General features: G+C 44.3%; 4 non-coding genes across 4 annotated transcripts; 1 reads left to right on the top strand and 3 right to left on the bottom strand.

Moving 5' to 3' along the window:
• Positions 1–2681: 2681 nt before the first annotated feature.
• On the bottom strand, positions 2682–2753 carry trnap-agg (transfer RNA proline (anticodon AGG)). Its single transcript has one exon. It is a non-coding gene; the product is annotated as a tRNA-Pro (tRNA).
• Positions 2754–6844: 4091 nt separating this feature from the next.
• trnat-agu (transfer RNA threonine (anticodon AGU)) lies at positions 6845–6918 on the bottom strand. The gene has a single exon. It is a non-coding gene; the product is annotated as a tRNA-Thr (tRNA).
• A 262-nt stretch (positions 6919–7180) lies between these two features.
• Positions 7181–7295, bottom strand: trnal-uaa (transfer RNA leucine (anticodon UAA)). The gene is made up of 2 exons: positions 7258–7295; positions 7181–7226 (listed from the first exon to the last, which is right to left on the bottom strand). It is a non-coding gene; the product is annotated as a tRNA-Leu (tRNA).
• A 1951-nt stretch (positions 7296–9246) lies between these two features.
• Positions 9247–9319, top strand: trnat-cgu (transfer RNA threonine (anticodon CGU)). Its single transcript has one exon. It is a non-coding gene; the product is annotated as a tRNA-Thr (tRNA).
• The last annotated feature ends 12007 nt before the right edge of the window (positions 9320–21326 follow it).

Below are 21326 nucleotides of genomic sequence, written 5' to 3'. Positions count from 1 at the left end.
TAAAATCCATGAATAGCAAAAATAAAACGTCAGATGTTCAAAAAGTGATTTGAACTTTGAAAAGTTGCGATTCTTCACGCACACATCAAGGCTGGCGTACACACATTTCTGAGGTTTTGTCCGTTGACGACACTCACTGGTGATGCATTGAAGTCCAGAATATGAGGAAACATGACGTCAACAATAAGTTCAATACCACAAGTGAAGGACATGACAGTCCCCACATCACCAGTGTTGTGCTACATCCAGTGATCAAGTGAACTCTGCACTTATAAATGTTTGTGAACATTTTGTGAACGTGTATTTCAACTTTAAAAGTCGGTTCAACCCCGACCAGCCTCCTAAAATGGCCGCCTTGTCCAGAACTACAAGACCAGCATGCTTTGGGGGCGGTGCCTAAAAGCAGCGCGCATCCAATCACAAGTGAGGTGCTGGTGACGTCATCGCAGACCGCGACCCGCAGTCGACAAAGCCCGCAGCTGCCCGACCCGGATTCCGAGGAGGCGTGAGCTCATGAGCCCTGGTGATCAGTAAAACTTAGAGCGGTTCAGAACTGAGATTACTGCATACATCATCATCATTGTGTTCGTTATGTTGTAGTCGCCATTTTCTGCCAGTCATTCACGTTTGAAACGCCCGCGTTTGCCATCCGGTCTAGTTGCACGTGGCGAGGACGCGTCCATCTTTAAAATACCAGAGTCCCGCCATCTTTAAACACTGCAGCCACGTTGTTTGAACCTGTTTTGTTGGATCATGTTTATTATTGTTTGAGTCCATGCATTTAACTTTCATTTCATTTTTATAGTTGTTTTTTCTTGTTAGTTAATGGTTTTTGTTTATCGTAGTGTGCCATCAGGATTTATTTTGGGTATTTATTTACATCTGCTTTGGTACCCGTATGTAAATAAATTCTGATTGATTTTTAATGAGGAGTTGTTTGTGTTTCATACAATTTTGGTCACATTGACTGTTTGACAGAGCCAGTACCAAACTCTTTAAGAGCCTTCAACATTATTCACCAGGAATAATAGAACCTTCTGGTTATTCTGGTGGAATAATCCCTAATTTATGAGACTGATTTCTGCTGTTAAAAGTTATAATTTTCCTGGTTAAGGCCCAGGTGGTGCCCCTACGAGGATTATTATCATTTTGATAATTCAATTTGATAGATAGTCGACTTTATTAATTATTAATAATTGTTGAATAAAATTATTAATAACCCTCTGATAACTGGACAGCTAAGCTACCCTGTGCCACAACACCAGGTAAGTTACACACGAGTGGAACTGCAACAATCTCACAATAAACCACATGAACATATAAAGGTAGGAGCACAAAGATGTAACCTGTCAATCACAATGTCAGCCTTGGTTCTGTTAGAGGAACCTGATGATGCAGGATCAGTAGCGAGTCTTCAGGGACCACGTAGACCTGCTGGTCCAGGACTAAGACTGGACCATCAGCTGGTTCAGGTACCAAGAGGATCTTCTGGATCTCTGCCCTGAACTGGACCAGCTGCTCCGGTTCAGACCAACATACTGCTTCAGCTGGAGCTGCTGACAGGTCGGACATCTGTCGCCATGACGACCGTATGGGACGACTACTCGAGATAAAAGTAAGATCCTAAAACATCAATAACTACGTCTGAGCAGACAAACATTAAAGAACCGGTTCTTTAAAGTTGTCTTTTAAATTAAAAGTAACATGTCACTGAAAGGTTGGTTGGTACGAACTGACAAGAAAAAAAAAGAGTGTAATGATGCACTAACGCTAAATATTAACATTCACAAAACTTTACTAAAATAATACACCCACAACTCTTCACGGAACTGCATGTGCACTCAACTCCACGTTGATTGTGATGTTCAAACGTGCATGGATTTGGGCGTACGCACAGAGACTTTGTTGGGGGGGCTGATAAGAGGGGAGGGCCAGTGGGGGGGGGGGCGTCTTGTTTTCATTCCTCCAGGGAGATTGTGACTGGAGCTGCCTGCCAGGCTGCTCTGTCAAGGTCAGATTATAGAATCAACAATTGTATTGAAGAAAACAGGCTGATTCCAGTAATTTTCCATCTGCCTTAAGTCTCTGGTTCATCAATGGCGACTCCAAACAGACAAATTTGTGGTCAATTCCTACCAAGCCGAGCTTCCAACTTCTCCAAGGTCTTTTCAATCTTGCCAATGAGCTCAAAAACCGGCGCTAGCCTGCGATTTTGCTCAAGAAATGCATCCAGCTTGCGGTTTTGCTCCCCCAATGTTAAAGTCTGAGTGTTGGTCGCAGAGCTTATCCCCTCAGCCACGTCGGGCAGCTCTCGTGTGGGGGAAATCATGGATGCACTTAAAACTGTGGACATGCCCGTGGAGGCTATTGCGCAATCGGCTGAAAGGAACATTAACACTGATGGCATCGGTATGCAAAGGAAGAATAAAAAAAGTGTGGTAACACTAACTGCTAAGGCTTTTGCTGAAAAGATTGAAAGGTTGCAAAGTACTAGGAAAGCTAAGCTAAATACTGTTTTTGTTAGTCATTAGGGTGGAAGTATACAATTTCTGACGCAGCTCGTAATTTTACATGTCGAGTCGGCCTGAATGACGGCCGACGCGCAGCAACCCGACTAGAGTCACCGAGCTCGCCCGGCCGATAAACGGCACCTAAGTGGATCACATTTGGAGGCAATAAAGGGGCTCGTCCGGGATTTGAACCCGGGACCTCTCGCACCCTAAGCGAGAATCATACCCCTAGACCAACGAGCCAACGGGTGGTGTGTCCCAACAGCACCACCTGGTGGTAGAAATGAAAGCAAGAATGCAAGTGTTGCAGAGAGCTTTCATACCTGGAAACATGATATCGATTAATGAAACAAAAAAACAATCTTCTGGAATAGTTTCTCACTTTCTTACATGAACACGGAAGTACCCAATGCAGCAGCTTCAGTCACCCAACTCTGACTGAACAAGGAATATTTCCAAATTTCTAAGTCTTAGTTTCATTTTGCCGAATGTATATCCCCATTAAGGCGAGAATGTGCGAAAACAGGGCTAATCCAGGCTTTGAACACAGGACCTCTCGCACCCAAAGCGAGACCAATTTGACCGCACCACCTTCCTGGCATGGCGTGCACTTGTGTCTGCGGTGCAGTTATTCGTCCAGCAGATGGCGACATTTCCCCGAATCACCGCCCGCCACATGAAGACGCTCTGGGGTTCTTTAGTTCTGCTTAGAGCCTCTGTATTTAAATTAAGTGCATGTGAGTGATAGCGTTGCTGAAGATATGTTTTTTCTGCTTTGATTATCTTTTGTCTTAAACTGAAATAAAAAGGAAGAGTTTTTTTTGTTGATGTAATGTCACTTGCCTGCCACTTGATGTCGCTGTGACGGCTCTTCTGCAGCTGCCGGCGGAGCCCAGCGCCTGAAAGGGAGAGGAATCCACTTAATAGGTTTTAATCAAATGTAATTGGTACACTAAGATCTAGTTTGGATGTTTTTCTTGGCTGTGACAATGAAGAGGGGATTTAAGGAAACGTTAGTTATTCTAGATGCAGTTTACAAACATGTTCAAGAAGTTTATTGTCATCTGCAGCACTAACACAAGGTTGTATTGAGAAATTAAAAACTTGTGACAAGGCATGCATTTAATAATAATATTGACAATCAAAGCAAAGACGAACAAGGAACTAAAAGCACAAACAAGAAAAAATTACTAAAATCTTTATAAATAAGGGCATTTAAACAGCTGAGCTCGCCAAACCCAAGTTGTATGTTTTATTGAAAACATTAATACTTTATGCTCTTTTTGAAGTATCTAATTTTTTGAAATTAATATTGTTGTGAAAGTTTCAGGTGAAGTATAAACACATTTATTTTAAAAGCAAGTAAAAGGAGTACTGAATGAGACTATCCTTGTCTTCTCAAGCACAAAAACACTATTTCTCTCTGAGTTTAAAAAAAATACATTTTTATTTAATGTATTTACCTTAAAGTAAGTCTCTTTTCTTAAGAACAAAATACTACGTCATACTGTCTGTGTGCACTGTGGAGGTCACGTGGTTCCAACATAAACTAGAAGCTGACTTGATGTATAAACTTGATCTCCTTCTCTCAAAAGAACTACTTACCTTAGAAGATGAACTTGAATTAAAAAACATCCAGCTACACCTGGATCAGTTTTATTTAGACTTGGCTAAAGGAGCTTTTATTAGGTCTCTGGCTAGAGGAGGAGAAAGGGACACAAGTTACTTTTTTGCTTTAGAAAAAAGAAATGTAAAAAGAAAATCTTTAACTGCCATTAAAGGAGCCGTCTGTAAGAAATGGCCAAAACTGGTACTGTAGTCACTTTCAAAATATTGTTGAGCGGCGTGTACCCTCCCCCTCCTCCCCCCGACCAGAGGTTGCCAGGTATGCTGCAGAATGCAGCAGGAACGTAGGCTGCCATGGCTGCCATAATTAGAGCTGAGCTTGCAACCCGGATGCCGAAACAATACTGACTTGGTGATTGGGAGATAGGTGGAGGGTGGAGCTTCAGAAACAATACTGACTTGGTGATTGGGAGATAGGTGGAGGGTGGAGCTTCAGAAACAATACTGACTTGGTGATTGGGAGATAGGTGGAGGGTGGAGCTTCAGAAACAATACTGACTTGGTGATTGGGAGATAGGTGGAGGGTGGAGCTTCAGGCCAAAACAAAAAATGACAACATAAACATCAGTTGAGGGCTGCAACTCCTCTTTTTAAACTGGGATATCCTGGCTTGAGTGCTGTTGTCAGTGACATAAGTATTTGAAATGAACATGATTTTTAAATGTCTGTTGACATATCGGGGTCATTTTATGATTCGTTTTATTATTCCTCTTACATACAGCTCCTTTAATATAAACGGATCACTGTCCAAAGATCCAAATCTGATAAATACATTACATGTCTAACTGAACATACCTGCAAACATGCAATCGTTAATCTAGAAGTTGTTGTGTAAACTGAGGGCCAAATGGAGTTAAGTAGCCTGCGACACTGGAAAAACTATCACCAAAGAGTTACTTTCTCTGACATCATGACTGCTCACCGTCTCATGTGACTGGAAAACTGTGACGTCTCATTCAGCTGTTTCAGGTTCTTTCCTGCAGCGTTGGTGGTATAGTGGTCAACATGGTGGTATAGTGGTCAACATGGTGGTGTAGTGGTCAGCATGGTGGTGTAGTGGTAAACATGGTGGTGTAGTGGTCAACATGGTGGTGTAGTGGTCAACATGGTGGTATAGTGGTCAACATGGTGGTATAGTGGTCAACATGGTGGTGTAGTGGTCAGCATGGTGGTGTAGTGGTCAACATGGTGGTGTAGTGGTCAACATGGTGGTATAGTGGTCAACATGGTGGTGTAGTGGTCAACATGGTGGTATAGTGGTCAACATGGTGGTATAGTGGTCAACATGGTGGTGTAGTGGTGAACATGGTGGTGTAGTGGTCAACATGGTGGTGTAGTGGTGAACATGGTGGTGTAGTGGTCAACATGGTGGTATAGTGGTCAACATGGTGGTGTAGTGGTCAACATGGTGGTATAGTGGTCAACATGGTGGTATAGTGATCAGCATGGTGGTATAGTGGTCAGCACACACAGTAAGTGGACTGGTGACATGGCTTAGCACTAACGATCCAGGTGAGGAAAACACTACCTATGGGTGGCCGTCCACACTGAGAGGCATCACAGACTATGACCACAAGTAGCATCGCCACAGAGACCCCCCCAACCCGGACAGACCGGGGCAGACCCCACACAGAAGGTGGAGTCAGGCCTGAGGGACCCCCCTGACGACACCCCCATGGGCGGAGCAGGCACACCTCCCAGTTTGGACGACCCTCCTGAAGAAACACTGGAGCTAAAAACTAAAAGATGAAAAGAAAGTAAAAAATGCCTAAAAGTATAAAATGTTTAGAGAAATCTATACAAAACTTAAGATGAATAATAAATAACATAAAATAAAATGAAAGTCATTAAAAATGGATTAAAGGTTTAAAGATAATAAAAGAGCTAAATAAATAAACACAATAACTAGATGAAAAGACTAGGTAAATGAGGTCAGATAAAAGCCAAACTAAAAAGGTGTGTCTTGAGCCTCCTTTTAAAAATATCAACGTTCTCTGCGGTCCTGAGGTTCTCTGGCAGGCTGTTCCATAAATAAGGGCCATAATGGCTGAATGCAGCCTCACCGTGGGTTTTGGTCCCGGTTCGGGGAATGGTTAAAAGGCCGGTGCCAGAGGACCTCAGGGTCCGTGAGGGTTGATACGGTAAAAGCAGGTCAGATAAATAAGATGGCCCAAGACCGTTAAGACACTTAAAAACCAGTAAAAGAACCTTAAAATCAATCCTGAAGCGGACGGGGAGCCAATACAGCGATTTTAAAACAGTTGTAATGTGTTCCCGCCCTCTGGTCCTCGTCAGCACGCGAGCGGCTGAATTCTCTTGTAATTGTAAGTTCTTAATACTCTTTTTAGGAAGACCAGAGAGTAGGGCGTTACAATAATCTAAACGGCTAGAGATAAAAGCATGCATCAGCACCTCCGTGCTGGCCTGAGAGAGAAACGGGCGGACGTGCCCCAAATTTTGCACGCAAGCCAGGCCTGGCGAAAAATTTGATATTTAATGACTTTCATTAACCAGCCAACCACATGGCAGCAACTCAATGTATTTAGGCACATAGACATGGTCAAGAGAATCTGCTGTGGTTCAAACCAGCACCAGAATGGTGAAGTACAGTGATTTAAGTGACTTTGAACATGGCATGGTTATTGGTAACAGACATGATGAATGAGACATCTCTAATCTTTCTCTCATCCAAAGGCAGTTGGGTTTAGAGGCTCTGCTGGGATTTGAACCCTGGTTCTCCTGTTTACTAGACAGGTGTTTTGACCAACTAAGCCACAGGGCCTCCGTTACCCCTCACTTACCTCGTCTTCATGCGGATTTCTCTAAGAACAACTGGGGCCTCACATGCCAATGTTAATAATAAATAAATAATACATAAAAAAAGTGTTGTAGACCATGTTCCACTCATGTCAGGATGTAGTAAAATGCCCTTTGAGTAGATTTGGGTACACATTTTGATTTATTGGGCCCTAACCGACAGTGGCGTTGTTGGTAAACAGAAAGAGAGCTTTGTTGGTCAAAGCAGCATGAAAGCAGCATGAAATTGTCAGAAGTGGGATTTGAACCCACGCCTCCCTTGGGAGACCAGAATACTCTGTACACATGAAGGAAGTACGTTATCCTTAAGTCTGGCGCCTTAAACCCCTCGGCCATTCTGACTACGACTATAACACCTCACAAAGTTATCAATGAAATTTTACATGACAATCAGGGTTTCCAGTTTTACCCACGGAGAGTTATCCAGATGTGAAATAGAAGAAACTGGTTTAAAGTAACAACCTCTTCCCCTAAGACAACTCAAAAATGAAATATTGACAAATATACATTTGTTTTATGGGTCATCGTCATCATCATCATCATCATCATCATCATCATCATCATCATCATCATCATCATCATCATCATCATCATCATCATCATCATCATCAATATAAAGTTCCCAGATTGATCCAGGATTACATATTGTATTCCAGACCTCCAAAGTCATCTCCAGCTGCTTTTCTCTGCTGCTTTTTCAAATGTTTTCCACGGTTGGATTAGTTTCATTGTTGATCATCTTGATGTAGTTTTTCTGGGACAGTTGGGAGGTTTGTTGCATGAAAGTAGAAAGAAGAAGTCCAGGATGTGTGAGAAAGGCTTGACATCTCCTCCTGAGTTCCTCCTGGATGATTCCGCTGCAGGAAGACGATCCAGGATGAGGAGGTGCAGCTATGTGAAGCCAGGTTGAACTAATCCTGGTTCGTGCACGTTGACGTCTGTCTTAAGCAGACCGTGAGGTCGGTCCCAGATGTCCTGATTCAGAAATGGAGGACGAGTGTTGCTGATGTTTCACCGAGTGAACAACAGCTTCTAATGGAAACGTAGGAGGAGCTTAAACAGCTGATACGTTCAGAAATGTCATCCAGACGCTGTTAATGAACTCAGAGAGTCTGACAGACAACAGTGGACAGACTGAATGTGTAGTCGTCCAACATATGAGCTGTAGAGCTCATTTACTGAATAACTTCTTACTGTGGCTGAAATCAGTCAAACCAACATTGGCTTCCTTTGACTAACGTTACATTTCATTTAAACAAATACAAGTTTACCAAATATAAAACTCTGAACATGGAAAACATCTTTTTCTAAGTTTTTACTATCATGTCTTAATAAGTCTGTTAACATCATTTCATTCAGGTGACAGCAAGACATAAGTGCAACAAATAATGTCTTTTTATGGTTTTTAGAGTGTAAAACTAAATATAAATACATGTGTGTTGAAGAAAGAAAATAGAAATAAAGCTGCCATCACCTTTGTAATTCTCATCTATGTGGAGCCTGTAAGATGATTCACGGCAGTGCCGTGTGCGTTCTTAATAGTACGTCCGAATTAATGCACACTACTGATATTTACTCAAAAGTGTGCCAAATTTAAGTATACTTTTTAGTATATACTTTTTACTATGGCATTTCGGACGCACCCTATGTTGCTTTTTGCACATTGGAATACACAGCAGAATGTTAAGCAAAATGTTTACGTTTCAATATAAACAGCAGAGGGCGCTGTTGCTACATTTGGTGGCCCCGCCCCCCGACCAATCGGTGGCGTGTAGTGTGATGACGTCAGATCCAGGGCCGACTCAGCACGCTTAGAACCTCGGCAGAATAGATACAGAAAAAAGTATCTGCTCTGCACGTGTAATGGAAAGTTTTGGTATAACACTGTCTGTTGCCTGTTTTCATTCCAATGCCGAGGTCATGTTCCTTTGACACAGATTATGGCACGGTTGCCAGGGTGATGGGTGATGTTTTGTCTTTTCCAGCTCCAACTATAAAATAACTTGTCCCTAATCTTCTTCAGCGCACTCAGGACTGACGGTTTATGTGACCGGTTGGACTGTGTGGCTCCGTTCAATTGAATGTTTGTCCTCTTTTCATTAAATCATCAGAAAGACAGCTGAGGTGTCCTGACATTCTTTTTGAACAACAATTTTTGCCACCACACACGCCTCCACCCGCCTCGGACCGTAGTTTAAAAGTTCAAAACAGGGACGTGGAGAGTAGAAACGTGCTGAGTAGGTACTAGTGTAAAAGCACGACATCTCTCTACATACCTGGTTCTTGAGTCGAAGGCCCTGTGGCTTAGTGGTCAAAGCGCCTGTCTCGTAAACAGGAGATCCTGGGTTCAACTCCCAGCAGAGCCTTTAAACTCAGGACGTTAGTTTAAAACCAAAGACTCTTCTACATGTTTGGGTCAAGTCTTCACCTTCTCCTCTGAAACGGTCTTGATTATCTGCCATCCTTACTGCTGCACACATACCGAATTAAAGACTTCTGTTAAACTGTTGTTTAAGTTTAGTCAGCATAAGAACCAAAAAAATATATATATTTACTGAGGGGTCATTAGTGTAGAAAACGTTGAAATGGTCATTGTATTTTAAGCATGCTACTTTTCTATCACATTGATGCTCAGCTCGCACTTTGGAAACTTGCACTGTGATCACTTGTATATTGTTGGACCGCTGTTTCATTTACTTACTGAATCACTTACCATTTATATTTATAGTAACTCATATACTGCTAATTCCATTACATGTTTTGATATTGTTTATACTGCTAAAAAAACTACGGGTCCATATCTCCATATTTAGAACGATCTGTTGCAACAACTACGTCAAAACAAATTCCTCGTATGTCCAGAATCAGAATCAGAATCAGCTTTGTTTGCCAAGTTTGAACATTGCCCGACAAGGAATTTGACTCCAGTTAATTTGTACCCAGATTTAAAAAGTAGCAAACAGTAAATAAACAAATGTACAGTAAATAATCAAATGTGGCACTTATTAACATATATATACAATTAAAAAGAGAAAGGTGCAGCAGTTCTGAGGTCGACATGGTAATGACAGCTCTTAATAACATATACAATTTTTAAAAAGTGAGAGGCAGCAGAATGAGGTAGATATGATTAGATTATTGGGAGGTGCGTTGTTACAGCATATTGTACGGTGATTTATTCTCTGAGACTCTATGAGTTATGAGAGTTCAAACTAAGTAACGTACAGTAACGTACTTGGCAATAAACCTTTTTCTGACTATGATATATACTCTTTCACATTACAGCCAATGTACTTAAGGAGCACAAAAGAAACATCGTAGATAAATATATATAATTCAAACATTAGTTACTTATGAATTTTAAATATAACACACGGCAGAAACTATGTAGCGGAAGATTTTTTTTACGGAGCCCCTTTGGTGACATTTGAAAAAAATAAAATGATGCGTGGCCACGCATTAATAACTCATGGCTCCGTATTTTTTCATTATGCACTTCGAGAAAAAAGTCGAAATGTCAAGAAAAAGGTTGACATGTATTTCAACTTCATTCTCTACATTTCGACTTTTTTCCCAAAATTATTTTTCAACATTAATTTTGACATTTCGACTTTTTTCTTGACATTTCAACTTTTTTCTCAAAGTGCACAATAAAAAAGATTCTTCCCCTGTCAAATAATATTTCTCCTGCATGGCCCTGATACTCTTCCGTACAAATACAAAATGTAGCGTTACCTCTGAATTCAGTTTCAGAATGGTTTTCTTCATTCTTTCTTCATCACAGGGCAGTGAAATGTGAACAAATGAAAATTGAAATTGTAAATGAAATTGCTCCTTCCAGTGCAGACACGTTGGTGCACATGCACATGGGCAACACATTTGTTTTTCATTTGTCAACAGGGTGTGAATAGTTCAGCTGATGGGGGCTTGCTATTTGTACCCTGGGTGCAAATAGTCACTCCGTTTATTTTTTCATATATAATCGATAGCTTCTCTTTGAATATTTCAACACAAGATCCTGGTATTCTGTAGACACAGCTTACTAGTACATTTTTAGATTTCTCCATTTCTATTAATACTGTGATACATTCCATTACATAGTTCTGACATGCTGTCATAGCTTTAGTTCTGTAGGTTTTATCAATGTATATTTCTACTCCACCTTTTTTCTGTTTTCTATTAATATGATTTCATACATTTCATAACCTTCTATTTCAGCCAAGGCGGTTTGTTCTTCGCTTAGCCAAGTTTCAGAGACTGCTATTATTGTGAAATTAGTCTTTAACTGTTCTAAACAATGTTTGATTTTTGACAGATTTTAATTTAAACTCCTTCTATTGAAATGTATGATTGAGATTCCCCCTCCTCTCTAAAGTTGTTCCCAAACTGTTCTTCAGTCTAGTATTCACAATGGTTCTGTATGTTAATGTAAAATTATTCTCAGGATCAATATCATTTTCAATGTCATGACCCCTGTAGTCTGTGAATCTAGATGTTTTAAGTCCAAGGGCCTCACATTCAGTGATATTTTGTCTCATGACATCAGTTGGGAGTGAATGGTTTGTGTCAGGGCTTGTCATAGGCTGTGAGTTTCAGGAGTGACAGTCATTTTGCTTGTGTGTCCTTTAAATTGTCATTTCTTGAACTTTTCCAGCTCCATGATGTCTTTGATGAGCAGCACTTTGGATTCCTCAGGTGTTCCGTTGAGTTTTATAAATACTTTGCAGTTGGATGTCCATGTTGATTGGATCTTGTTCTGCTTCCGTAAAAACCGTGCTTGTCGGGCAAAGTCTGCATTTTTCTTTGTTAAGTGTTTGTTCAAATATCACTTTATCCTTTTCAGCATTTTTTCTTTTTAATTCCTTAATTTCTTCCATCAAGTTTATTATCACTTTTAGTTGTTTGGAGATTTTTGCTATTTCTTCTTACAAGAAGTTTAAAGATTTCTTTATTTCCTCTACTTCCTCGTGATTGCTGGCTTTTTTGGTGCATCCTGATATTTAACAATGTTAAAACAAATGAAACAACACTGACCCAATAGTTGCGGCTCCTGCTGAGGCCTGGTGGTGGAAGCTGCTGTAGCTGGTAGTGGGTCCAAAAAGTTTTTGTACTGTCTCTTCCTGCTCTGGCTCTGCAGGTAACCAAGTCAAATTTCCTCCCTCATCATAGTGAGTCAGAGGTTAGGTGAACTTAATGACACAGGCGTCTGCTGCTCCAGCAGCAACACGATCACAATCATTTCATTACTACGGCCCACGTCTGTGGAATAGCCTGCCGGAAAAACCTCAGGGCTGCAAAGACTGCTGGGGCAAAAAAGCGTTTAGCCAATTGTGCAAGTTCTCCCACTTAAAAAGATAAGAGGCCTGTAATTTTCATCATAGGTACACTTGAACCATCAGAGACGGAATGGGGGGAAAGAATCCAGGAAATCACATTGTAGGATTTTTACTGAATTAATTGATAAATTCCTGAGTAAAATAAGAATTTGGTCACCTACAAACAAGCAAGATTTCTGGCTGTCAAAGGACGTGAGAAACAAAATTGTAGACCTGCACCAGACTGGGAAGAATGAATCTGCAATAGGTACGCATCTTGTTGTGAAGAAATCAACTGTGGAAGCAATTATTAGAAAATAGAACAAATACAAGACACTGATAATCTCCCTCCATCTGGGGCTCCGTGCAAGATCTCACAGTGGCCTAGCCAGTCTCCAGATCTCAATCCCATAGAAAAATCTTTGGAGGGAGTTGAAAGTCCGTGTTGCCCAGCGACAGCCCCAAAACATCACTGCTCTAGAGGAGATCTGCATGGAGGAACGGACCAATCACTGCTCTAGAGGAGATCTGCATGCAGGAACGGACCAATCACTGCTCTAGAGGAGATCTGCATGGAGGAACGGACCAATCACTGCTCTAGAGGAGATCTGCATGGAGGAACGGACCAATCACTGCTCTAGAGGAGATCTGCACGGAGGAACGGACCAATCACTGCTCTAGAGGAGATCTGCATGGAGGAACGGACCAATCACTGCTCTAGAGGAGATCTGCACGGAGGAACGGACCAATCACTGCTCTAGAGGAGATCTGCATGGAGGAACGGACCAATCACTGCTCTAGAGGAGATCTGCATGGAGGAACGGACCAGTCACTGCTCTAGAGGAGATCTGCATGGAGGAACGGACCAATCACTGCTCTAGAGGAGATCTGCATGGCGGAACGGACCAATCACTGCTCTAGAGGAGATCTGCATGGAGGAACGGACCAAAATACCAACAACAGTGTGTGAAACCTTGTGAAGAATGACAGAAAACGTTTGACCTCTGTCATTGCCAACAAAGGGTATAAGTATTAGTAAAGTATAAGTATAGTATAATTAGTATTGAGATTACTATTTTTTATTGACCAAATACTTATTTTCCACTATAATTTGCAAATATATTCTTTGAAAATCAGACAATGTGATTTTCTGTTGTTTTTTTTCGTCATTCTGTCTCTGTGATGAAAATTACAGGTCTCTTTTATCTTTTTAAGTGGGAGAATTTGCACAACTGGGGCCTCATTTACAAAGAGTGCGTGGATTTCTACGTTGGTCCGTGTGTGGAATTCTTGCGTACGCAAAAAAAAAATTCAGATGTTCAAAACTGTGCATACGCCCAAATCCATGCACGTTTCTTTGAACATCACAATCAACGTGGAGTCGAGTGCACATGCAGTTCTGTGAAGAGTTGTGGGTTTATTATGTTCATAAAGTTTTGTGAATGTTAATATTTAGCGTTAGTGCATCATTACACTCTTTTTTTCTTGTTTTTAATTTAAGAACCGACACCAACTTAAACGCACCAACTCGTCGGTGGGACGAAAAACAGCTCCTTGTTCCGTTTTACTGTCATGCGTATGATATACTAACGGATTAAGCCCAATGTACACGTGTACTGAGTCTCATAGTTTGCATTGTGGATGTTCGTGATCACCTCTGTGTAACAGTGTGAACAACATAAACTCATATTTAAGACATGAAGCATCACGATCGGATTCCTCCACTCGGATTGTTGCAGCCGCAGGAGAGACCGGTCTAACACTTTCTATAGTCCTGCAGCCGACTCCATATAAGACTCTGAAAGTAGCCCAAACAATCAATAAAAACTTTATTCATATATTGCTGATTCACATCAGTTTGTACCAACCAACCTTTCAGTGACATGTTAGTTTTATTTTAAAAGACAACTTTAGAGAACTGTTTTTTTTTTTTTTTAACCTTGTCTGCACACATATTGGCCGGGTTTCCCAGATCCAACCTCTCTTAAGGATTTAAGAAGGTTCCAAAGAAGGTTTGAACTAAGAGAGAATCCTAAGATACGGGTGTTTCCCAGATGACTTCTTAACACCGTCCTTTAGTTTCGCTCTTTCAGAAGCTCTTTGGAGCAGCTGTACGGTTCTGAAACCAAATGAATCGATGCCAGGCAAATCGATCACCGATCACTATCAGCGCATTTTCACACGCAGCACTGCTACCTAACGCACTAATTCCCTGCTGCCTGTGCGTTATAATGAAAAATTAAGATGATAAATATAATTCAATGACCCTTTTTCATCCAAACGGTGCGTTACTCCGTTATTTCTGGCTACAGTGAGGCTTTTTTTCCCCACACGCAGAGACCGGGAGGAAACGTGGTGGGCGTGTGTGTGCGTTCAAAAACATGAGCTGTCATGAGCCAAGAGAAGGCGTGTTTCGCAAATCGCAACGTGGAATTACAGCAATCCCTGGTTTTTTGCAGGGGTTATGTTCCAAAAAGAACCCGTGATAAGTGAAATTCTTTTTACAATTATAGAGGGGTTCTAATTGTGGATATCAGCACCGCCTCGCACGCATTCCACTGCTCTTCTCATGCAGCTGCATCCCGACTCTGTAGCGTCTTTTTATCCTAAACCCCGCGGTGCAGGTGGGTTTTTTCAAGAGAAGAAAATAGTTATGGGTCGTTGTCTTCGCTCTTTTTTCTTCTGGGCAAAAAGATTATTTAATATAAACCGACACCATTGATTATATTTGAGACTGTAATGAACGATTCATCAAAGGATCCCGTTGTTCAGCTGCTGCTTCCCTGTCATCACACATATAAGTGCTCAGGCTCGGACACGGCGCAGGAGGATCGGTGCCTGGACAGCCCGGTCCGACAGCACGTCCAGGGGATTGAAGTGCTGACGCACGAATGCGTTCATAAAAACAGTTCTGCTTCGCGCACGGCGACGCGGTTGATTTGCAGCGAGAACATGCTTTATAGCAGCCAAATTATCAAATAAATGATATTCATGATGATCGTTTTATTTGTGCGTAATGCATAAAGCATATACAGGAACACACCTGTTATTCCTTATTTTTCTTTTTTTTCCCCCTTTGCTGTCACCAATAAATGCTAAACAATATAAATCTAAAGTATAAAATAGATCAAAATTTGTGCGGGGTGCATTGTTTTAATATCTCATTGCTTGGTGTGATATTGATTTGCCTGACGCGGCTGGATCTGTGAGTTTTTGTTCACTAAGATGGTTGTAAAGACTGGGTCAGCAGCATCTTTCATTTCCTTCTTAATGAAAGAGATACTTAAGCTAAGAGTGACTCTGGCGACCTTTCACAGGCTCCTTAAGAAGGTTTGAAAGAAGTCTTTCGCTGTTAAGAGCTACTTAACTGATCTGGGAAACCCGGCCATTAATGGTTGATACCATGCCGGTAGAAACCTGAGGCATACATATGTGCATTATTACTGTATTTAGTATATATACATATATATATATATGCATACATACGCATACACATACATACATGTACACATTCAAACCCAGTGATGTTTTTCTTTTTTTTGGGGGGTGGCGGGGGGGGTGGCATCCACTGCCAATCCAGGAAGTAGGAACACATGGAGGCCTCACGTCAAGCACTGGAAATCTGCAACAAAAACCACAGACAAAACACAAAACCGACACGGGGCCGACCAAAACAAGAGCAGCGATCGACCCAAATCTCGAGATCCGAATACGGTCTGAGCTAAGCTACCGCTAACTAACCCCAAAAACTACAGAGCAAGCATGCAGGTGAACAAGCCAGTGGATATATCTGTGTGTGTGTGTGTGTGTGTGTACGTGCGTGTGTATGTACATGTCTGTGTGGCTATTTGTGTGTGTATGTGTGTATGTATTTGTGTGTGTGTATGTATATGTATACGTGCGTGTGTATGTACATGTCTGTGTGGTTAGGTGTGCGTATGTGTACATGTATGAATACATATATATATGTGTGTGTGTTATAAATTCCCTTAATTCCCTTATTAGTAAGCTGATACCAGAATATAAGCTGTTAATTTGTTAAATATAAAGCTGTTAATTTGCTAAATATAATTTATATTAATGTTTGATTTAAACAGGTTAGTATTATATTCAGGTATGTTTAGTTCAGTCTGTTTTGAGTCAGGCGATTATCGGGCAGCTAAGTTTAGGTTTGGGGTCCTCGGAACCTCGCGTGTGTGTGCTCAGAGTAAAATGTGTGTAACTCCCGACCGGCTGCAGAAAACTTTACATAAACAAAAGTCAAACGGAAAAACGGTGTCTTTATTCCCTAACCGGAGTACGTCCACGGGTGAAGAGTCCCAGCACATCAGTTTAAACATATAGTTCTTCAAAATTGGTCCTTCGAGCCGGATTTCTTCACTCGCGGCGGAGAAATGGACACACCGATTACAACCACGGCGGGCAGCGGTGCGCTGGGAGCCAGAAGCCGACAGTTTCCAGCTCGCCTCGAAAGCTACCAGGTTAGCCTGCCACGGTCCCTCATTCCTCACGGTGCCCGCGCCGAAGATGAAAGAGAACGCGTCGGCGCTCAGCAGCTGCAGTCACTCAGCCTCCAGACCGAGTCTGTGAGGACCGCGGACCAGCCGCACGGAGCGCACGCGGCCCCTGAACGTCTCTTAAGCCCGCGAACAGCCCACGAGGGGAGCGAGTGGAACATGGCGATGCATATCAGAGACTTGTCCAGCCAGCTAACAGGCCATATGAGCCGGCCATCGGTGACGCCCGCGGAGCAGAGCTATCAGAGCAGCCATGGTTCTCCTGTCCTACAGCCACCAGCTCATCTCGACCAGAGCATCCCGTCATATCAGTCACCCTGGTTAAGTGATGTAGTGGTTCACAGCACCCCTCAGCCACAGCCATCCAGCCTGCAGCTTGGACCAGCTAGACTGCTTCAACACGAGCCACACCTGTCTAAGCTGCCACATACCACCTCTGCAGCATTAAAGCTTCAAGCAGCAACGACTCCTATGCTGGGTAGTAGACAGGATAACTACATACTGACGCAGTCTCTGCCATCAGCTGTGTCATCTGCATGGGCACCACGCCCCTCCACGATGCTGAACGTATCCATGCTGCAGCCTACTACTCAAGCATCACAAGCAGTGAGTTATTCAAGTGCACAGATAGCAGCTACATCTGGCTACCAGCTTAATCAGCCCCCTACACAGACTGTTAATAATGTACAGGACAGAGTGCCACCAGCTGCACAGCTGCAATACCTGCCCCTGCAGACAACACCAGTAAATCCAGCATCAGTGCAGCAACACATCCCATTCATGTCTGCAGCCCCGGTGCAGCAACGCACTCCACTTATGGCTGCACAGCCAGCGTATCAATCCCCCCAGATGGCAACTGCTGCATATTCTGCCATCCAGCCAGTATACCAGCTACCACCGCCAGCGCAGAACCAACAGCTGCAACTCTACCAGCCGCTGCCTCCACCTTCAACCCAGCCAGCCTATCAACTGGTGTCTCCCCCTGCTGGTTCCCCCCTGCAACAGCACGTGTCGGTTCTACAGGCTCAGTACAGCCCCCACTCTCAGTATACACCACTGCAGGTACCGTACACCGTCCAGTCGCCCAGACAGCCTGTTCCAGTACCTGAACTGCCTAAGCTGGTGCATGACAGCGAGAGAGAGTTTGCTGACTTAAAAATGGCGCTGGATCACCTGCTCAATCCGCACACTGAACTTTCTGAACATTACAAATACCGTGTGCTAATGGAACGCTTGGTCCTGGACGAAGCCAGGCTAATAGCTCAGTCATGCAGACACTATTTACAACCCTACAGCGCCGCCATGCAGGCTTTGCAGAGACAGTATGGGCAGCCACATCAGTTGGCACAAAGTGAGATTGCAGCCATCTTGAACTCTCCTGATCTCAAATCTGGGGATCCAAAGGCCTTCCAGAGCTTCGCCCTCAACGTTGATCTGCTAGTGGGGATGCTAACTTCATTGGAAGGGCAAAATGGGATGGAAGTGATGTCTACTGGTCATGTCGACCGGCTACTAAGCAAACTCCCCAGACACATGAGAGACAATTTCGTGGAGCATCTGCAGATCCAAGGGCGCCTCAGCACCAGCAGCCTGAACCCATACAACCTCAGAGACCTCGCAGAGTGGCTAAAGGTGAAGGCAGAAGCTCAGAGACTGTCCGCAAAGATGGCACAGCGCCACCGAACTGAAGGAGCGCAGCCTGCCAAGAGAGACAGATCTGTCCCTACTCCCCGGGCTCGGACTCAGCCTGTCTCTGTGTATCACGGTTCAGACCAGCCCAGATCAGCTGATATGTCTCGGCCAGCAGCAAAACAACAGACATTTAAAAGGATGTGTCTCTTCTGCAAGAGTACAGAGCACTACCTGTCACAGTGTCCAGATATTATTAAACGCTCAAAACAGGAAATCGAGAAGTGGATAGCAGAGGGCAAGCGCTGTCGCAGCTGTGGACGTACTAACCACGACCAAGAGAGCTGCACTTTAAAGAAACCATGCGGTGAGTGTCAGGAGATCCACCTGAGAGTGCTGCATGATCTCACCAGGCCGGGCCCCCATGTCTACCTCATCACACCGAAAGACTGCACCTCAGCTCCCCACTCGATGCAAGGAGGAAAAGTATACCTCAAGGTGGTGCCAATCATCATACGACATAGACGACGGGGCTGAACGCACCATAATACTTCCAGCTGCAGTTCGAGACCTGGGGCTCAGAGGCAGAGCGGAGTCCCTCACCCTGCGGACTGTTCGTCAGGATGTTGTTCACCTCACTGGAGCATCAGTTGACTTTCAGGTGGCCTCCCCAGCATCACCATCAGAACAGCATTTGGTCGAGAGGGCCTACACCGCAGGTCGGCTCAGCCTGACAGAACAATCCTATCCAGTAGCAGCGCTCCAGAGACGGTACCGCCACCTGCGAGGGTTACAACTGCAGAGCTTCAACAAGGTACAACCACTGCTGCTCATCGGTGCAGATTACACTCACCTGATTACTGCCACAGAACCCGTGAGGTTCGGCCCAAGGGGAGGACCCGTAGCCATCCGCACAGCACTCGGTTGGACGCTGCAGGGTCCAGATGGTTCACAGCCCCCCGCTGCATCATGCTACTACACCGCCTTCAAGCCAGCACCAGATGACATCTACCAACACGTCGAACGGCTCTGGCAGCTTGATGTGCTCCCATTCCGCAGTGAGCGGTTAGCAGTGCGGTCCCGCCTGGACCAGGAAGCGGTTGGTGTCCTGGAAGCACGCACTACGAGAGTGAAGGTTGGTGACACGCTTCGCTACGCTACACCTCTGCTCCGGGTAAAGGGTGCACCACCACTAAAGGCAGATGTTGAAGCAGTGATGCCAAAGCTACGCAGTACAGAGAGACGACTACTTAAAGACCCTGTCAAAGCTAAGATGTATGAAGCAGAGATCCAGAAGCTCATAGATGGTGGGTGTGTCACAAAGCTCCAAGAGGGAGAAGGAAACAGCTGCAGCGAGTCCTGGTTCATCCCTCATCACCTGGTCCATCACAATGGTAAACATCGCCTGGTCTTTGACTGTTCCTTTAACCATGGTGGTCTCTCCCTTAATGAGCAGCTCCTCCCAGGTCCAACCCTCGGACCATCTCTCATCGGGGTCCTCCTGCGGTTCCGCCAGCACGCTGTCGCCATCAGTGGAGACATCCGAGCCATGTTCCACCAGGTTCGGCTTCTACCGGAGGACCAGCCGCTGCTGAGGTTTGTTTGGAGAAACCTGCAGAGGGAGAAGGAGCCTGATGTCTACCAATGGCAAGTCCTGCCATTTGGTACCACGAGCAGCCCGTGTTGCGCAACATTTGCTCTGCAAAAGCACGTCAAAGAAAGTGCTGCAGGAAATGAAGACATCCTGCAGTCTGTCGAACAGGCTTTCTACGTGGACAATTGTCTTCAGAGCCTGTCAACGACTGGGTCAGCCAAGCTTCTGGTGGACAAGATGCGACGGTGTCTGGCTTCGGGAGGATTCGAGATTCGACAGTGGGCAAGTAACTTTTCATGTGTCATCTCCCATTTGCCTTCCAGTGCCAGATCTGAGAGCACGGAGCTGTGGCTGGCTGAGAAGAGTAACGATCTACAGGAGCCAGCTCTTGGTCTGCGGTGGTCCTGTCCATCGGATCGCCTCGGTTACAAGCCGAAACCTCCAGAGGGTGAGACCCCCACTATGCGTTACATATATAAAGTGCTCGCCCGCCAGTATGATCCGCTCGGGATCATTATCCCGTACACGACACGGGCCAAGATCCTCGTCCAGAGACTGTGGGCGAAGAAGAGGAGCTGGGATGACCCGAACCTCCCACCTGAGATCCTCCAGGCCTGGTCCAGCTGAGAGAGAGAACTCCCCGAGCTGGCCAACATCTCCATCCCTCGAACATATGCACCACTGGAGCTCGCTACTGACACCACTGAGTATACTCTCCATGTTTTCTGTGACTCATCTGAGCAGGCATACGGTTCAGTGGCGTACCTCACCACAAGAAGTGATGGTACCGTTCACGTCTCATTCGTTATGGCGAGGTCGAGGGTGGCCCCAAAGCGCCAGCAGTCGATGCCACGATTGGAGCTCTGTGCAGCGCTGACAGGAGCCCAGCTGTCCTCCCTCATCCACAAAGAACTCACCCTGTGTGTTGCCCAGACCTTCTTATGGACTGATTCCACAACAGTTCTCACCTGGCTAACATCTCAGTCGTGCAGGTTCAAGGTCTTCGTTGGGACCCGGGTTTCAGAGATCCAGGAATTGACGGCCTCACACACCTGGAGGTATGTGGATACAGCTAATAATCCAGCTGATGATCTCACACGTGGCAAGACGTTAGCTGAGCTGGCAGCACCAAATCGTTGGATCCAGGGACCAGCATTCCTTCGCCATCCACCAGATGAGTGGCCATCATATCCTAACACCACAGAGCCAGAGGACAGCAGTGAGGTAAAACAAAGTGTTTTTTGTGCTCTCACACAGACAAACTCACCACTCAATATCCCAGACATCTCCCAATTCAGCAGCTGGAGAGAGCTGGTTA

Source organism: Cololabis saira, chromosome 4 (genome assembly GCF_033807715.1).
Source record: "Cololabis saira isolate AMF1-May2022 chromosome 4, fColSai1.1, whole genome shotgun sequence".
In the NCBI taxonomy this organism is placed as follows: Eukaryota; Metazoa; Chordata; class Actinopteri; order Beloniformes; family Belonidae; genus Cololabis; species Cololabis saira.
Note: the sequence above shows the minus strand (reverse complement) of the source record. Positions and strands in the feature narration are given on the sequence as shown.